Source organism: Falco peregrinus, unplaced genomic scaffold (genome assembly GCF_023634155.1).
Source record: "Falco peregrinus isolate bFalPer1 unplaced genomic scaffold, bFalPer1.pri scaffold_35, whole genome shotgun sequence".
Classification (NCBI taxonomy): domain Eukaryota; kingdom Metazoa; phylum Chordata; class Aves; order Falconiformes; family Falconidae; genus Falco; species Falco peregrinus.
The window spans coordinates 2,393,465-2,408,276 of NW_026599603.1; the positions used below are offsets into that span (position 1 = coordinate 2,393,465).

General features: G+C 45.3%; 1 protein-coding gene across 1 annotated transcript in view; it reads right to left on the reverse strand.

Moving 5' to 3' along the window:
* The window catches only part of LOC101913348 (hydrocephalus-inducing protein homolog), a 140,414-nt gene extending 126,172 nt beyond the window's left edge, over positions 1-14,242 (reverse strand). The window contains 5 exon segments of the mRNA XM_055793338.1: positions 8,716-8,862; positions 9,314-9,497; positions 11,680-11,893; positions 13,843-13,981; positions 14,213-14,242. The gene's annotated coding sequence lies outside the window, so the exon portion shown is untranslated.
* Positions 14,243-14,812: the final 570 nt, after the last annotated feature.

The window sequence follows — 14,812 nt, forward strand, 5'->3', positions numbered from 1 at the left end:
CGGATAGAGGTTCAGACCTGACTCTGCAAGGTATCGGCACAACATCTCAACCTAGACAAGAAAGGGTACAGCTGTCAAGGACACCCATATCTATGCAGTTACAGGATCGGTCAAGTAGTTGTTCCTGGGGCTGACGCTGCCTTAACCCCAGCCCTCTTGGCCTCCTGTTTCCTCTGGCAGCTAAGAGCCATCTAAGCCCCCACGACACCGAGGACAGAACCATGCTGCAGTACCACCACGCTGTAGGAGCGGGGCTTAGTGGTCTGTCACAGATGCAGAGCAGGAGCAGTCCCTCCTCCCTCACACCCAGCTCTTCTCCTCAGCTAGCAGGGTCCTGCCAGGGCATCTCCCATCCCGCCCCATACTGCGGGGCACCACAGGCTGGGGACTACCAGCCCCTCCTCTCCTCCACCCGACATACCCGACCTCCCTCAGAGCCTAAGCACATGGCAGCTCTCTACTGCTTGGCATCACGTGCATTTAAAACCATGGCAATACCCAAGCACCCACGGCCCAGCAAGATCCTCCCACGGTCGGCTCCAGAGACCACGTTAAACGCCACAGACGGTCCTTCCTCCAACTTCTCCAGGCCAAGAAAAAACCCACACGGCCTTAACCCAGTCCACAACAGCTGGGTTGGCATTTGCAGCTTCTGGCACCACTTGGCAGTTCCATTTGCAGTAGGACTGCTCTCCTCGGCTTCACAGCAAGCTGGTCATCCACAGCCCCAGCCGACCCTAACCTCTCCTGCAAGGCACTTTCAAACACCAGCATCTGCTTCTGTGATCTGAAGCAAGCGAGAGGGAAAAATCAGACAACACAGTGGGACACAGGGAAGGGACAATCCCAGCCCATGACACATGTTTCAGCCTGAGCCCACAGGAGCACCTGGCACCATCACAGCAGCTACAAAGCACCATCGGGTGTTCAGAAGCGGTGCTGTGAAAGGAGTAGCTTCTTTTATTTGTCACTTGTGAAGCGCTGAAGGGACAAGCTCATCTCCTGGCTGCTGCCGGGCCAGCTGGCGCAGCTCCCTGCAGCACACAGGGCTGCGCTAAGAGGTGCTGGGGCACTCGGCAGGCGCCACCGCTGCTGTGCAAGGAAGTTAACCTGAAGCAGGCACCAAGGAAATAAAAGCAAAGCTGAATGTGGCCTCACCTGCTCTGGGCAGTTGCCTTCACAGGCCCAACACAACCACAAAGGCACACTTTGAACTCAAGCAAAATCCCAAAGCAATTGCCGGTTTGCTCAGGGAGGGACTGCTGGGTTACCTTTTGCTTAGACAAATATTTGACTGCATTTGTAGCGGAAAGTCTTTTGCCAAAAAGACACAGTTTTGTTAACGAGCAGCCACGCAGAGGCTGCCCTGCGCTGGAACCCGGGCCAGGGCTTTCTGATTTTTAAACAGGGCACCTAGTGCATCCCTTAAAAGAGCCTCTGGTCTCTGCCACGGAGGCGCTGTCAGACTCTACAGCTTTTAGGGGATCAAGGTCTCCGTGCTGACTCCCAGCACATCACGTTTTGGCAGTGGCAGCACAAGGGCAGGTTTTCATTTTCCATATAGAGACTGTTGAAGCTGAACTGCTGAAATGAGCTCCCCGGGTTCTTCCTTTGAACCTCTTCCCACCCTTCACACGTCCCAAGAGCTCTCATGAACCGAAGAGCCAGCAGCAAAAGCAGCCCCTGCAGATCTGCAGGAGCGGGCTGGAAACTAGGACCACGCGTGGCAATCAGTTAGCTGAGGGGAATGTGCTGGGGCTTGTCTAGACAACAATTAACATGATGAGGCATGTTTGCAGAGCACAGGGGAGTGGGAGACGGAAGGCGCCAAGGAAAGGTAACACCTTGTGGTTAATTGCTGGTAGTTAACCACCAATCAGGGATTGCCTAGTATGCAATGCTTAGCTTCAAGAACCAATTAGTTTAAAACGCGCAGCTTCTGAAAGTGTATAAAAACGCGTGCTTCTGTACAATAAATTGACATTTGCTTGCATCAAGCTGTGTCCCGTCTCTTCATTCGCCGCAGAGCAACCTCAAAACCATTTGTGGGTCTCTAAGACCAGGAAAGACCGACTGAGTCAGCTACTAGTAAGCAACAAGTTACAGGGTTTTTTCCGCACCACCTCACACTGCATTGTGCCCTGGGAAGCAAAGACACCATTCCGAAAAGCAAACCCCCACCTGCCTCCTGCTCAACTCGTGCCTGAGACAGGCTTCAGGGGGTGACCTTGGGCAAGGCCAACTGCACAGAGCTGTTCCGAGTGATGGTGGCGTTACTCCCCTCTCTTCCGAGAGCGAATGCATCCGTCGGAGCCCGACGATGCTGCCACGGCCTCAAGCTGCAGCCAGGCCTGTGCTGGGCCTTCACTGCTCTCAGCCCTGACCCTCACCCATGGACGTGATGGCCCAGTAGAACTGCAGACCTGCCCATCCCTATGGACCGGCCTGGTGATCTGCACTCTTGGCGCACTCTGCTTACTGTCCCCAGAACTGTCCCCAGAACTCTTCTGCTCTTCTTGGTGAGGGCCTGTGGGGCTGATCCCTGGCCTGTGTGGTCACAGACCCTGCCAGCCTTGCTGTGGCTCTTGCTTTGCCCTTCCTCTGCAGGACAGCCTACCCCTGATGTGCCCTCGCAGATACTGCTGTGTACGTAACACTTCCATCTTTACCCCTAAGAGCTACATCAGTATTACAGTCGCCTACTACTGTGACCATAGAAGGAACATCAAAACCCAGCCAAATAATTTCAGAAATACAGCCAAGAAAAAAGTAGTCAAAATCAACAACATGAAAAGATGTATAAAGAAAGAACAAAGGTTACAAAAGAAAAACCACCACAATAACCTAAACAAAATAAAGCTCACCTTTGTTCTTAATCTGCCGATTTCATTGACCATTTCAGAATACCTGTTCTTCACTTCTCCCTGCAAATTAAGCTGGGACAGTCCCCCTCTCTCCTCATACACCCTTAGTTCCTTCGTAGCTCTGCTCAGCAGCCTCTTCAACCTGCACTGCAAACTAGTCATGAAAACAATGAAGCAAAGGAACAAAACTGGACTTTTTCACATACTCTCATGTAAACAGCACAGACACCGCTTGCTTTATCTTTAATGTACTTGACACACCAGGAATCACCAGGAAAAAACAGTATTCCTGTGCCACATACACTTGGAGAGTCCAGATTTCACCTGAAAAGAGGAATGAAAGACTCCCTTCTTCCCAGGAGAACTGCAGGGCAACCTGCATCTGCAGTTGTTTTGGCAGCTATTGAAAACTAGGGGCTGGTGTACAGAAGTACCTTGCAAGAACTAACACGAGGATGGCATCTGCTCACAGTTAGGTACACCTATTTTTACACTAAAGTTTAATAAAACATGACTTCTACGCAGGGATACCTCTTCACCACGCTAAAAAGCCGTACCTCTTACAGTCTTTCTGCAGCGGAGGTTTATTTTCTTTTCTTGGTCCAGACATAGTTCAGCTGAGCGTTTCAACTCTACCAGCTTCTTCACTTCCTTTCATTCACTCTCACACTTTCAAAAGAGAAAAGAAAGATGTATCACACACACAGAGCACGGGAAAAATACCTACGTACAGTCTGTGCATCTAGCGCTCTCCACAGAGAAGCTGCTGGACGTCTCTATCTGTTAGCCACGTCCCACAGAATGCCATGGGACGGAATTCCTGAGGATATTCCATCCCTTCAGGTTTCACATCAAACAGACCAATACGTAACTACAGAAACAGATGCCCTCGCTGAAGCAAAGGCCATCCTCTTCTAGACATAACAGGTGGAAAAGATGCTGGAGAACACTTTTGGCAGTGCCTCTGCTCATAGTAGGGATTACGTAGGTATGCACTTCATGGGAGAACACGGATTCATCCAAAGCTTTCATGGGATCTTCCAGCAACCAGCAGGCAGGGGCTTGTGGAGGAATCTGATCTTTTGGAGTTCTTCAACATTTTATTCCCCTCAGCCATTACCTCCACCTCTTCTGTGTGGGCATTTACTTAGCCACATGCTGGTTTTCCTCCTCTTGGTGTTTTCTCAGCCACACCAGAGGAGAGCCGGCAGCTGTTTTGACTTTGTACTTCCGTTTTCCCTCTACAGAAAAGGAGAAAAGGGGAAGGCTGTCCCTTGGCAACTGGCAGGCGCTGCTTGTTTCCCAAGCGCTCGTTCATTTACCCAGCATTCCTTCAGTATGTTTTCCTGCAAGGCTTTTAAGCTCCCGCTACGCTGAAAACATACAGCAGCTCCTCCATACACACACTGGAAACATCACGCATTTTAAACCTGCCCAGAAACCAAGGGGTCAGAAGATGACCACACAAAATCCAAGGAAGAACTGGGAACTGTGGCCTTGCTCGATGTGCTCAACTGATAGCAAACCACACTGGGAACTCTTCCCAACAGAGCCACTCCAGAACTTACACAAAGACACCCATCTAGCTTTTATTTGCTTCCTCCATGACCCCCAAACGATAAGGTACTCGCAGCCTGAATGGCAGGGATAACAGAAAATGATATGCAAGAACCTGACCAGAAGGTGCATGTGGTTCTCCTGGGTATTGGCTCGGTGCCTGGAGAATTTTCTGGGCTCACCTGTTGCAACAGTTCAGCCTTCTCCTCGTCCAGCTGAGCAACGCGCTCTTCAAGGTGGGATCTTGACTTCAAGTGCTCCTCCCACGTGCTGTGCAAGTCCTTGGATGTCAGAGCCAGCATGTTCTGCTTCTGCGTCTGTGAAAGCAACAGTGGCAGAAGAAAAAGTAAGGTGGCCGGAAAAGACAAGAGCGCAGGAGAATGCAGTAACTTACACAGAAACAGGCCTAAGCTCTCTTCTCCCCGTCCAAGACCTATGGCCAAGGTTGATGTGGAGTGTAAAACACACCTTAGGAACCATAACCAAGAACAGCAGCTGGAGCTGGTGGGAAGAAGGAATACTCTAGAAGCGACAGGATGAGGTTACAACTTTGGGGGATAAGATGACATGCACACACACACAGAATCACCCTACAGCTTTCCTGCAAAGCTCCTCTGGTTCCCTCTATACTTCAGTTTTCGTAAGAACACTGCAAAAGGTGGTGCAAAAGGACAACATTCGCTCCTACTTTCAACAGCTACACTCAGATTTATTCATATAGTTACAGACATTAAGTACCTTAGTTTTCAACTTTTTTTCCAACTCCTTTTGCAAGCGCAGCTTGTCTCTCTCCAGGTCACTGTGGTAGCGTGTAGTAACTTCAAGTGAAGCTTCTGGCATAGATTGCTTTTTAAGTGCATCAGCAAGCTCCTGCTGCAGTTGTCCAAACATGCCCTAACGAAACAGTTAAATTAGCATGAAGAAAGTTCTAAGAACATGAAATACGCCTTTAACTTATTTTGTTATACAATTAGACCTGTCTAGATTGAACCCAAAAGTATGAAATTTTGCCTGCCACCAGCAGGCATCTGCACAGATGATGACCTCTCATCATCTTTCTCAGCTGAGCACCTTTGACTATCAGCAGCTGTTCATGAGGATTTCTGTTTCCTAACACATAAAAAAGGCTCAGGTATTGTTCTTCCTTGAACAATACACAGGAACACACTGCAATCGGGTATTTTTTCCTAACAAAACCCAAAGAAATCTGTTGTGATCCAAGAGCCACAGTTTGACTGCAAATATTACTCCGGTGACTGAAGGCAGGACTTTGTGTTAGATTGTTCTTTGTTCTGTTTCTTCACTATACAAATACAATTAAATGAATACAAATATCTGAAAGCTCCTTTGAGATACACTTTAAGGGTATGTTGAATCACATCCTCTTGTAGTCTTCTTACTCAGCTCGTTTTAGAAATACTGATAGATTAGGTTTACAAAAATCTGGATAGCTCATATATATATATAGCTATATACATATACACACACACACTCTCTCACATGATCTTCAAAAGAAACCCATTATTTTGGTAGTAAGAATACAAAGCAAGTCACAGTTCACAATGATTGACAGTACTGCTGGAGTGTGGCTACACATCATAAAAGAGAAAGTTTAAGGTCACCGTCTGACATGAACTTTGAGGAACAGGCAGGCCCCTCAGAACCCTCAAAACACATACAGAAATCAACAGCTGGACATTACTAATACTCTTCAATCTTGATAGCAGCTTACAGAGAACCTATTTTTTCCCCTCTATAGAAGCTTCATATAAATCTATCGCCAACCACTTCACTTCTCTGTATCTTCATTTCTCAGCCCTCGTGTATTGGATGGTTCCTCCTTTTATACCACTCTCATTCATGTCATCAGTGCAATACTTAGATCAAAACCATCAAATACTTAAGACTATTCTATAGGGCATAACATGGACTAAGGAAAATAGATGGAAAAAAGTTCTAGAGAAGAATCACCTTTCTTGATCAAAGCTTAGACTTGGATACCTTTTTTCTGTTCTCTGCTTAGATCTGAGGACTAATATCCCCCTTGCCAAAACTTTCCGCAATTCCGAGGGAAACATAACAAACCAGAACAAATCAGTATTCTTTGGTCCCATGCATGTAACTTGCACCGGATACATTGTAGGAACAAACTGATTTCAAGAACGGACAAACTTTAAATTGTTCTTTCTACGCATATACTTTACCTGTCTTTCTACTACGTCAGTCTCATATTTAAAGACTTGTTCCCTTAAATCAGTACACTTGGCATTTAAATCCTTGTTTCACTCTTCTATTAGATAAACTTGCTTTTCTGTATCAGCTCTAAGTTTGTTGAAAATGTCATTAAAACGGTCCTGCCCATAATCCACTATTTTTTCTTTCATGATCCTCTTGTTCTGCATCTCTTCCCATTGCTGATGGAGTAAAAAGGTTTTCACTCTGGAGCTGGGCCAATCGCTCCTGCAAGGACTCCTGTTTTATTACAGGTTCGCTTACTGGATCTTTCTCAAGTTGTCGAGCATGATCACATTCCTGTGCCCGACACTGGCCTTGACTTAATTCTTTTTTGTCATTTCTAAAAGCAAAGCTTTTTCTCTGAGCATTTGCTTCAACTGGTGAAGCTCATTTTCTAGCCTGTTAGCTTTGCTTTTAGCTTTACACAGCTGCAGAGACAAGCTCTTGTTGGTTTCTTGCACGTCAGAGAGGTCACGATGGAGCTCGACTTGCAAGCAAAGGCATTCATCACGTTCTCTGGGAAATCTTCGTTCAGCATTGCTTTTTGATGACAAATGAAGTTCAAGCTCTTGAACTGCAGCGTTCAGGGAGGAACGAAATGATTCAATTTCTGTCTCTAGTCTGTCTTTGCTTTTGTTTGTCTGCTCAAGTTTGGAAGTCAGCACTGCAGATTCTGTCTTTACTAAGTCCAGCTCCGCGTTGAACTGAAAAAACATTTGTCTTAATGCTTCCTTGTGCAGTTTAAGTTCCTTTTTGAGAGCTTCATTTTTTTCTTTCAAGGTCTCATTTTCCTTTAAATATTTTCCTTGTTCCTCCTGGTGCCTAAGTCTTACTTGAGTGAGTTCTAGCCTTAGCATAGCAATCTCATCTTGTAGTAACTGATTCTTGTACAACAGATCCTGTTCTCTATCAGTGCTGGATTCCTGAATGACAGGGAAAATGAATAAAGAGCCAATTGGGAAATGAATCTACAAAAAACCTGCAGCAATAAACTGCATTTTAACATTTCTAGTACTGAAGCATGACTTCAAAGATGAAGTTTCAGGCAATAAGCTACTCTGTGAACCCATGCACATGTACAATGTATGTACACAACGGAAGTGCAACATATCCTTAAAACCTAAATGAACATCCCAAATACACAGTTTCGTTTTTTTCCCCCCCTTAAACCAGCAACCAAAGCTTTTAAAATGACAGCGCTTTCTTGTATGTGCATGCCTTTATAATACTGCCTTTAAGGTTGAATTAGTTGTGCTACAGATCTGGTAAAAACAAGGCTAGAAAGGGTAATTTCCTTCTCAAATGTCTTCTGAACACTTATCCTTTTGTATTACTGAAAGTTAGCTATAAGACTCAATCACCCCCGGAATGCAATAGTCCTGTATATTTCCTCTTTATTGTATGTATAACTTTTTTCCACTTAAACACATTCACACAGCCAAGAACAAAAAGGCTTCCAGGCACTGCACATTCTTTAGGAAATTCAGTAAACTCTTTTCAAGATCTTTTTTAATACAGTGTTTATGATTGCTTTTTCTCCTCCAGTTACTCTGACTCTTACAGAGAGTTGAATTCATTGCTGATAGTCGATCATAAAATTTTAGTTATGTGGAGGTGGCAAAGAAAGGCATACTTGAAGTAAGTTCAATAAGGGAATAACTAATTTAAAAAAAAAAAGCAATGGAAACACAAACACTGTCAAACAACTTTCTTCCTGGTCAACCTTGCCATAGGTAGCTAGGTGTTTCATTGCTAGAAAGCCTAAAAAGTGATGACAAAATGTCTATGAAATGGAAAATAACAGATAGGTTAAGAAACGGTGTAAATAGTGTCTTCTATTAGTTTCCTACTTGCACAAGTAATTCAGGTACATACAGGAGTGATGCTGCTTTCCAGAACTTTTAGACATAAGAGAAAACAAGAAAGGTATTTACCCAGGTAAGTTACACGGGTAAACAGTAAATAAACCATCAAGAAACAGAAAAAGCTATGTAAGATTTATTATGACTTTAAAACAAACATGGTGAAATTTGATTTATTAGAAAAAAAATCTGCTTACCTCTGATTTTTTTCCTATAGATCTTCTTGTCTCTTCTTCTAGTTCCGTTTGTCTCCCAAGGTGGTTGTTCAAAATTCCTTCTTGAAGGGCTCTGGCCCTCTTTTCCTGAGAGAGCTGTCTCTGTGTTTCATCACGTTCCTCTTCAACCTACAGTAATACAATAAAACTGCTTGCATCTTAAGAAAAAACAGAGCTAGCAATACATCTTCCCATTCTCCCTTGCATACTTGAAAACATTTTTGATTCCCCACCGTTATGATAATCCACCTATAAATAAATAAATTTAAATTTTCTTAGGAAAATTTAAGAAGGCAAAATACAGGATGTTTTGTAGTAATTCAAAAAAAGGTCAGGCTTTGCCTGAAATACAAATGAAACCTAAATTTTGAAAAAGGAAAAAAGGAATAATAAACTGCAAAGCAAAAAAAAAAAGAACAGCCCAATTGTGAACCAACTGTACTCTACTGTTCTCAAAATTTGACAATTGTTATCCAGCGCCTCTTCCGTGAACAAAGCGCCTCCTTCTCTAGGCATACCGGAATACAATTGAAAAGAAGCAGAAAATAAGACAAAGAGTTTAATTCATTATTTAATATACCTGTTTCAAGAGCTTTCTCAGTGTTCTTAATTCCATTTCTAAATTCCTAGACTGTAACTCAAGTTTCTGTTTCTCCTCCATCTCTTTACAATATTGATCTTCTTTCCTTCGGAGGTCTTCTCTCCTTTTCTCACACAGCACTTCTACTCTGAGCCTCTTTTCTTCTTCTTGTTTCAAAGAACATCTGGGATTTAACGGAGTATTTGAGAAACAAAAGCACTGATATAAAAGTAGATATTCCACATGATGGACTTGCAGAGACAACTCAAACCATAAAAAATGTTAAACGTTTTCAGAGTTCATATTTTTACTGTACTTTTCAACTTTTTAAAGAATTCTAACTTCATTCCATTGTGCATGGTATCAGTTGTACAAGATACAGAAAAAAAACTTTGAGTGATTTATCAGTTATTTGTAAGTTTGTATAGGGAAACACACACCAGTGTGCACACTTCTATAATAAAATTAAAAAAACCCATCTTCATATTACAGCCATTTTGTTGAAAAAGGAGTTTGTTGTCTCATCAGATCAAAGCATCGCAAACTTTTACTATGGTTAGTATACATTTTCTTAGTATACTGAGCATTGCCTACACATTACGGATTCAGTGACCAGAAGCAATACTGGTGAATCAGCACGCCACTTATCTATGGCAGACCCAACAATTTTTCAGCAAGCCTTCTGTAAGTCTAAAACAACTGCTGACCACAGGCAGAACAAGCAGCTTCTGTTTACTCCAGAAGGATGTCAGTGTTCAAAACCAGATTCAGAAATGCATGGGGTTTAAGCTGAATACGATTAAGAACAGTTTTAAACCTCAGTTGGATCTACCTCTGGGAGAAACTACAGCAATTCCATTTTGAAGCTGACTTACAAGGAAAGCCTTATGGAAGGTCAGCTTCTTTACCAACTGAAACAATCAGCAATAAGCACTGACATGGTAAAAAACGGTCCATGGTGTGCCCACGGTACCCAAACAAGAAAGCAGCTTTGTGTTTGATCATTATTTTGACTATTTTTTCCCATATACTCGCAACAGTGAACAAAAAAAAAAAATTAAAAAAAATCAAGCGTCAACGTAAGGGAAGAACTGCCAATTGAAAGCCTGCTTTAGAAATTCTGCAAAACAAGAATCAACCACCACTAAAATTACTTGAAAGACTGACAGAAGCATTTGTATTTGAATGGTGTATATTGCAAGGAAAAAGCTTTACATGTAATTTCTAGTGTAATTTCGCAAAAAAGTGTAACTTTTAAAGTATAAATTTAACGCTGCTTGGAGAATTCACTTAGAATGAAAATACTACTTCTTTATACTTGACAGATGCTTGAGGATTTTGAACACCTGCTGAAGTCAAACCCAGGCCAAGCTGGGACCGGCCTCGTCTTCCTCGTACTCCCCTCCCCCGCGCTGGGAGGCCCAACTCCCCCAGGCCCAGCTCCCGCAGCCTCCCCTCACAGGGCTGGTGCTCCTGCCCCCGGGCCAGCCCGGCATCTCCCTGCCGACCTCACACGGGCTGGGCAAGATCTCCTGGGCTGGGCGGCCAAAAACCGGACCCCGGGCTCGAGACACAGCTCAGCAAGCCCTGAGGAGGGGTGGGCACTCACTGCCCCCAGTGCCCTGGCACTGCTGCCCCCCATACAGCCCAGGCCGCTGCGGGCCGCCCCAGCTGCCAGCTCACGGTGGCTCCTGCTGAGCTCGCTCTCTGCCTGGGCCGCCTGGCCCTGCTGGGCCAGCTCCCCAGCCACGCCATCCCACCGGGGATCACCACGAGGAGATCTCCCCTCCCAGGCCAGGGCTCTGCAGTTGTCCTTGCTCAACTGCCTACGGTGCCTGCTGGCCACCCCTGTCTGACGTGATGTCAACAGCGATGAGAAACCTCACGCCTCCGGGTCTAGCTCAGGAGCGTGGGGAAAGGGGCAATCCCAAACTTGACCTTTCCAACAAACAAACAGGTAAGCAAACAAATGCTCTAAGCTCTGGTTTGACTTGCACTGGGTGGAGTTACCAGAAATCCTAGTATTATAGGCCAACTGAAGCTGCAAGGACAAAATGAAAAAAAACCAAACACCCAACCATCTCTCAAATCTCTCTTGTAAATCTGATTTCCCCGTACACACTCTCTTGCTCTTTTCTTGCTAGAAAACAAAGTTAGAACAACATCCAGAAGACTGTACATGGAGCTGGTATCCGGACGTTTTTCCCCTCTCACATTATGTACTTCATAGCATAACTGGCCCACGGGATTCAAAAAACCCAAACCCAAAAGCCTGGAAACTTCTCATCCTGTTGCCTGCACCATCAGTGTCTTTCGGAACAAAACCACTACCAAGATAATACATTATCAGACCACAATTTACATACTTAAGGCTTTGGATATCCCTTTTCCATTCTGCTTCTTGGTGAGCCAACACGGATTTCAAATCTTGAGTCTTCTCCGCTCTGAACTGTGACTCCTCCCTTTCGTCTTCCAATTTCCTTACTTCTCTTGAGAGCGCTTTATACTGATTTTTCTGACGTTCTATTCTCCGTTCATATTCAAGAAGTATGTTTTGCATTTTCAACAAAGTAGCAGAACCTGTTTTGAGACAGAAAAGACACAAAGCTGCACAAATACTGCCCAATGTATAAGCTGTTCAGTGCTTTGCTGTATTAGGTGCAGGTGGCAGGTTAGTGGGAAGGTCCCTGTGAGAAGCCAGGGGTCGCCCCGTGCTGGACATGGACGGTTTCAATGGACCCACCGCAGGGCACAGCTGAGCCTCTCAGCCGTGCTGGCAGCTCCTCAGGAAAAACAAATGTAGGAAAGGGCGAAACCACCACACGGGCAGAGAAGGGGAAAAGCATGTGAAAACCAGCCCTGCAAACGAACACCCAGGTCAGCGAAGGAGGAGGGAGAGGTGCTGCTCCAGGTGCCAGAGCAGAGATTCCCCTGCAGCCCCGGAGAGAACCATGCTGGAGCAGATACCCACAGCGCAGTGCTGCGGAGGACCCCGTGCCAGAGCAGGCGGATCCTTCCCGAAGGACCTGCGACCCATGGAGGGCCCAGGCTGGAGGAGATTTTCCCCAAAGGACTGCAACCTGGGGGAGGACTCACACTGGAGCAGGGAAAAGGGACGAGGAAGGAGCAGCAGAGAAACTGCTACGTCCCGACTGCCGACCGCAGCCTCCCCGCGCTGCCTGGGGAGGTGGCAGGGAAGGAGCGCGGCAGAGCTTGAGCAGGGGGGGTGCCGACGTGTCCTTCTCAGGTTTGGGGTCTTTGTTTCTCACTATCCAAATGTATTTTAATCGGTGGAGTCTGTTTTGCCAGTGACAGTCCCTGGGAAGTGACAGCCCTGCCTTCACACTGACCCACAAGCTTTTTCACCCCATTTTGTCAAGGACGGGCAGTGGCAGCACTGGGGGGGGAGTTTGGCCTTCGGCCAAGGTTAACACTTGCCTAATGAAATTTTAGCATAGTTTAAGAGCCCTAGTAAGTGATGCTTATGTTTATATAATGCCTTGTGCATATATGCAAGCATCTTATGACAGTTGAAATTTGTTATATATATGTACTTACTATTTTTAAGCAAAGCCATTATTTTGCTGTACTCTTTGTCATTAGCTGTTGAGGGGTGTGCTGGTTGTGGCTGGGATAGTGTTAATTTTCTTCGCAGTCGCTGGTACGGGGCCATGTTTTGCAGTTGTGCCGCAAACAGGGTTGGTAGCACGGGGATGTGTTCGTTATGGCCCAGCAGCGCTCACACAGAGCCAAGGCCTTTCCTGCTCCTCACCCCACCCCACCAGCGAGCAGGCTGGGGGTACGCAAGGAGCCGGGCCGGGACACGGCTGGGACAGCTGACCCCAGCTGACCCAAGGGATGTGCCATGCCACGCGGCATCATGCTCAGCATATAAAGCTGGGGGAGGACGAAGGAAGGGAGGGACATCCAGAGTGATGGCACTTTGTCTTCCCAAGTATTTGTTATGCGTGACGGAGCCCTGCTGTCCTGGAGGTGGCTGAACACCCGCCTGCCCATGGGACTGGGACGTGCTGGATGAATTCCTTGCTTTGCTTTGCTTGCGTGCGTGGCTTTTGCTATTAACCTGTTTTCATGCCGACCCATGAGTTTTCTCACTTTTCCCTTTCCGATGCTCTCCCCCACCCCACTGGGGTGGAACAAGTGAGTGGCTGTGTGGTGCTTAGGTGTTTAGGTGTGGCTGGGCGTAAACCACATCAAGGGGATATAAAGAAGAAAAAGCTCTTGCTGACTTTTGATGACCGCATTAGAAGGAGCTGAACTGTACTTTGCAAGAAACTGCTTCTCCAGCTCTGACTAGACAGAGAACCAATGATAACGTAAGGCACATCGGCTGGTAATGCAGGCAACATCTCAGGTCAGGTGACAGTTTCACAGCTTTTGAGGGGGATCTCTAGTCACAAAGAGATACTATATCAAAATATGAAATTAAAATACTTAGGAGCGCATACAAAGAAATCATGTTTTAAGGGGAACTTGTAACAGCTGAAGACAGAGACTTGAAAACATACCCATATGAACCACACCAAGCTCTTCCAACAGCAGCATAGTCTCCTTGTAGGTTGAAGCTTCCAACCGGACATCCTCTGAAGTTGGGTCAGATGAGTGAGTTAAACCAGGGCCATCAGTTACTTCCATTGGTATGCTGACCTACAAAAAATACAGCACTTTCTGTAATTCCACTGTCTAGTATTACAGACCATTACAAATGCATGAATGATTCATTCTCTCCTTCACAGCCCACAGATTTGTCTCAAATACAATAAAGCTGCATACCAGCAGCAATTTGTACATCTGGTTGATCACTACATAAACACTGCTCCCATCTACGTGATTAAAAGCTGATGGAGACTGTTTACCAAGAAACTAGTTTTACAGTACCTCGTTCCTTTCACTCCTGGGTGTTGCTGCAGGTCTAGAAAACAGAAATATATTTCAGTACTGAAATGCTTACTTTGCATTATGAATAATACCTACAGTAGCTTTGAAAACTTAATTGCAGAACTGAATTAAACTAAAATCTGGTATAGTAACTTTGCTAGATATAGTTCAAGACTGAAACAATTATTGTGTACTATTAATGTCTACTGGAAGGCTAATTTTTCCGCAAGATATTAAGCAAATAGTTGAAATAACTGTTCCCTAAACTTCACGCAAAGTGACAGAAATCTTACAGCTACAGACATGTAGCTGTACGGTTACGTGCATTCCCTGTTTAATACCAGGGGTTTAGCTCTCTTCAGTACCGAGAATCCTTCTCCTACAGGTCAAAGAACTGTAATTTTGGATTCTCTGGTGTCCTGGGTCTGGCTGGGATGCAGTTTATTTTCTTCACAGCAGCCCACACAGGGCTGTGTGTTAGACTTCTGACCAAAACAGTGTTGATAACACACCAGATTTTTAGCTAGGGCTGAACAGTGTCAACAACTTGCTCTTTCTCACTTTGCCACAACCCACACAAGTAAGTTCAGGGTGGGCAAG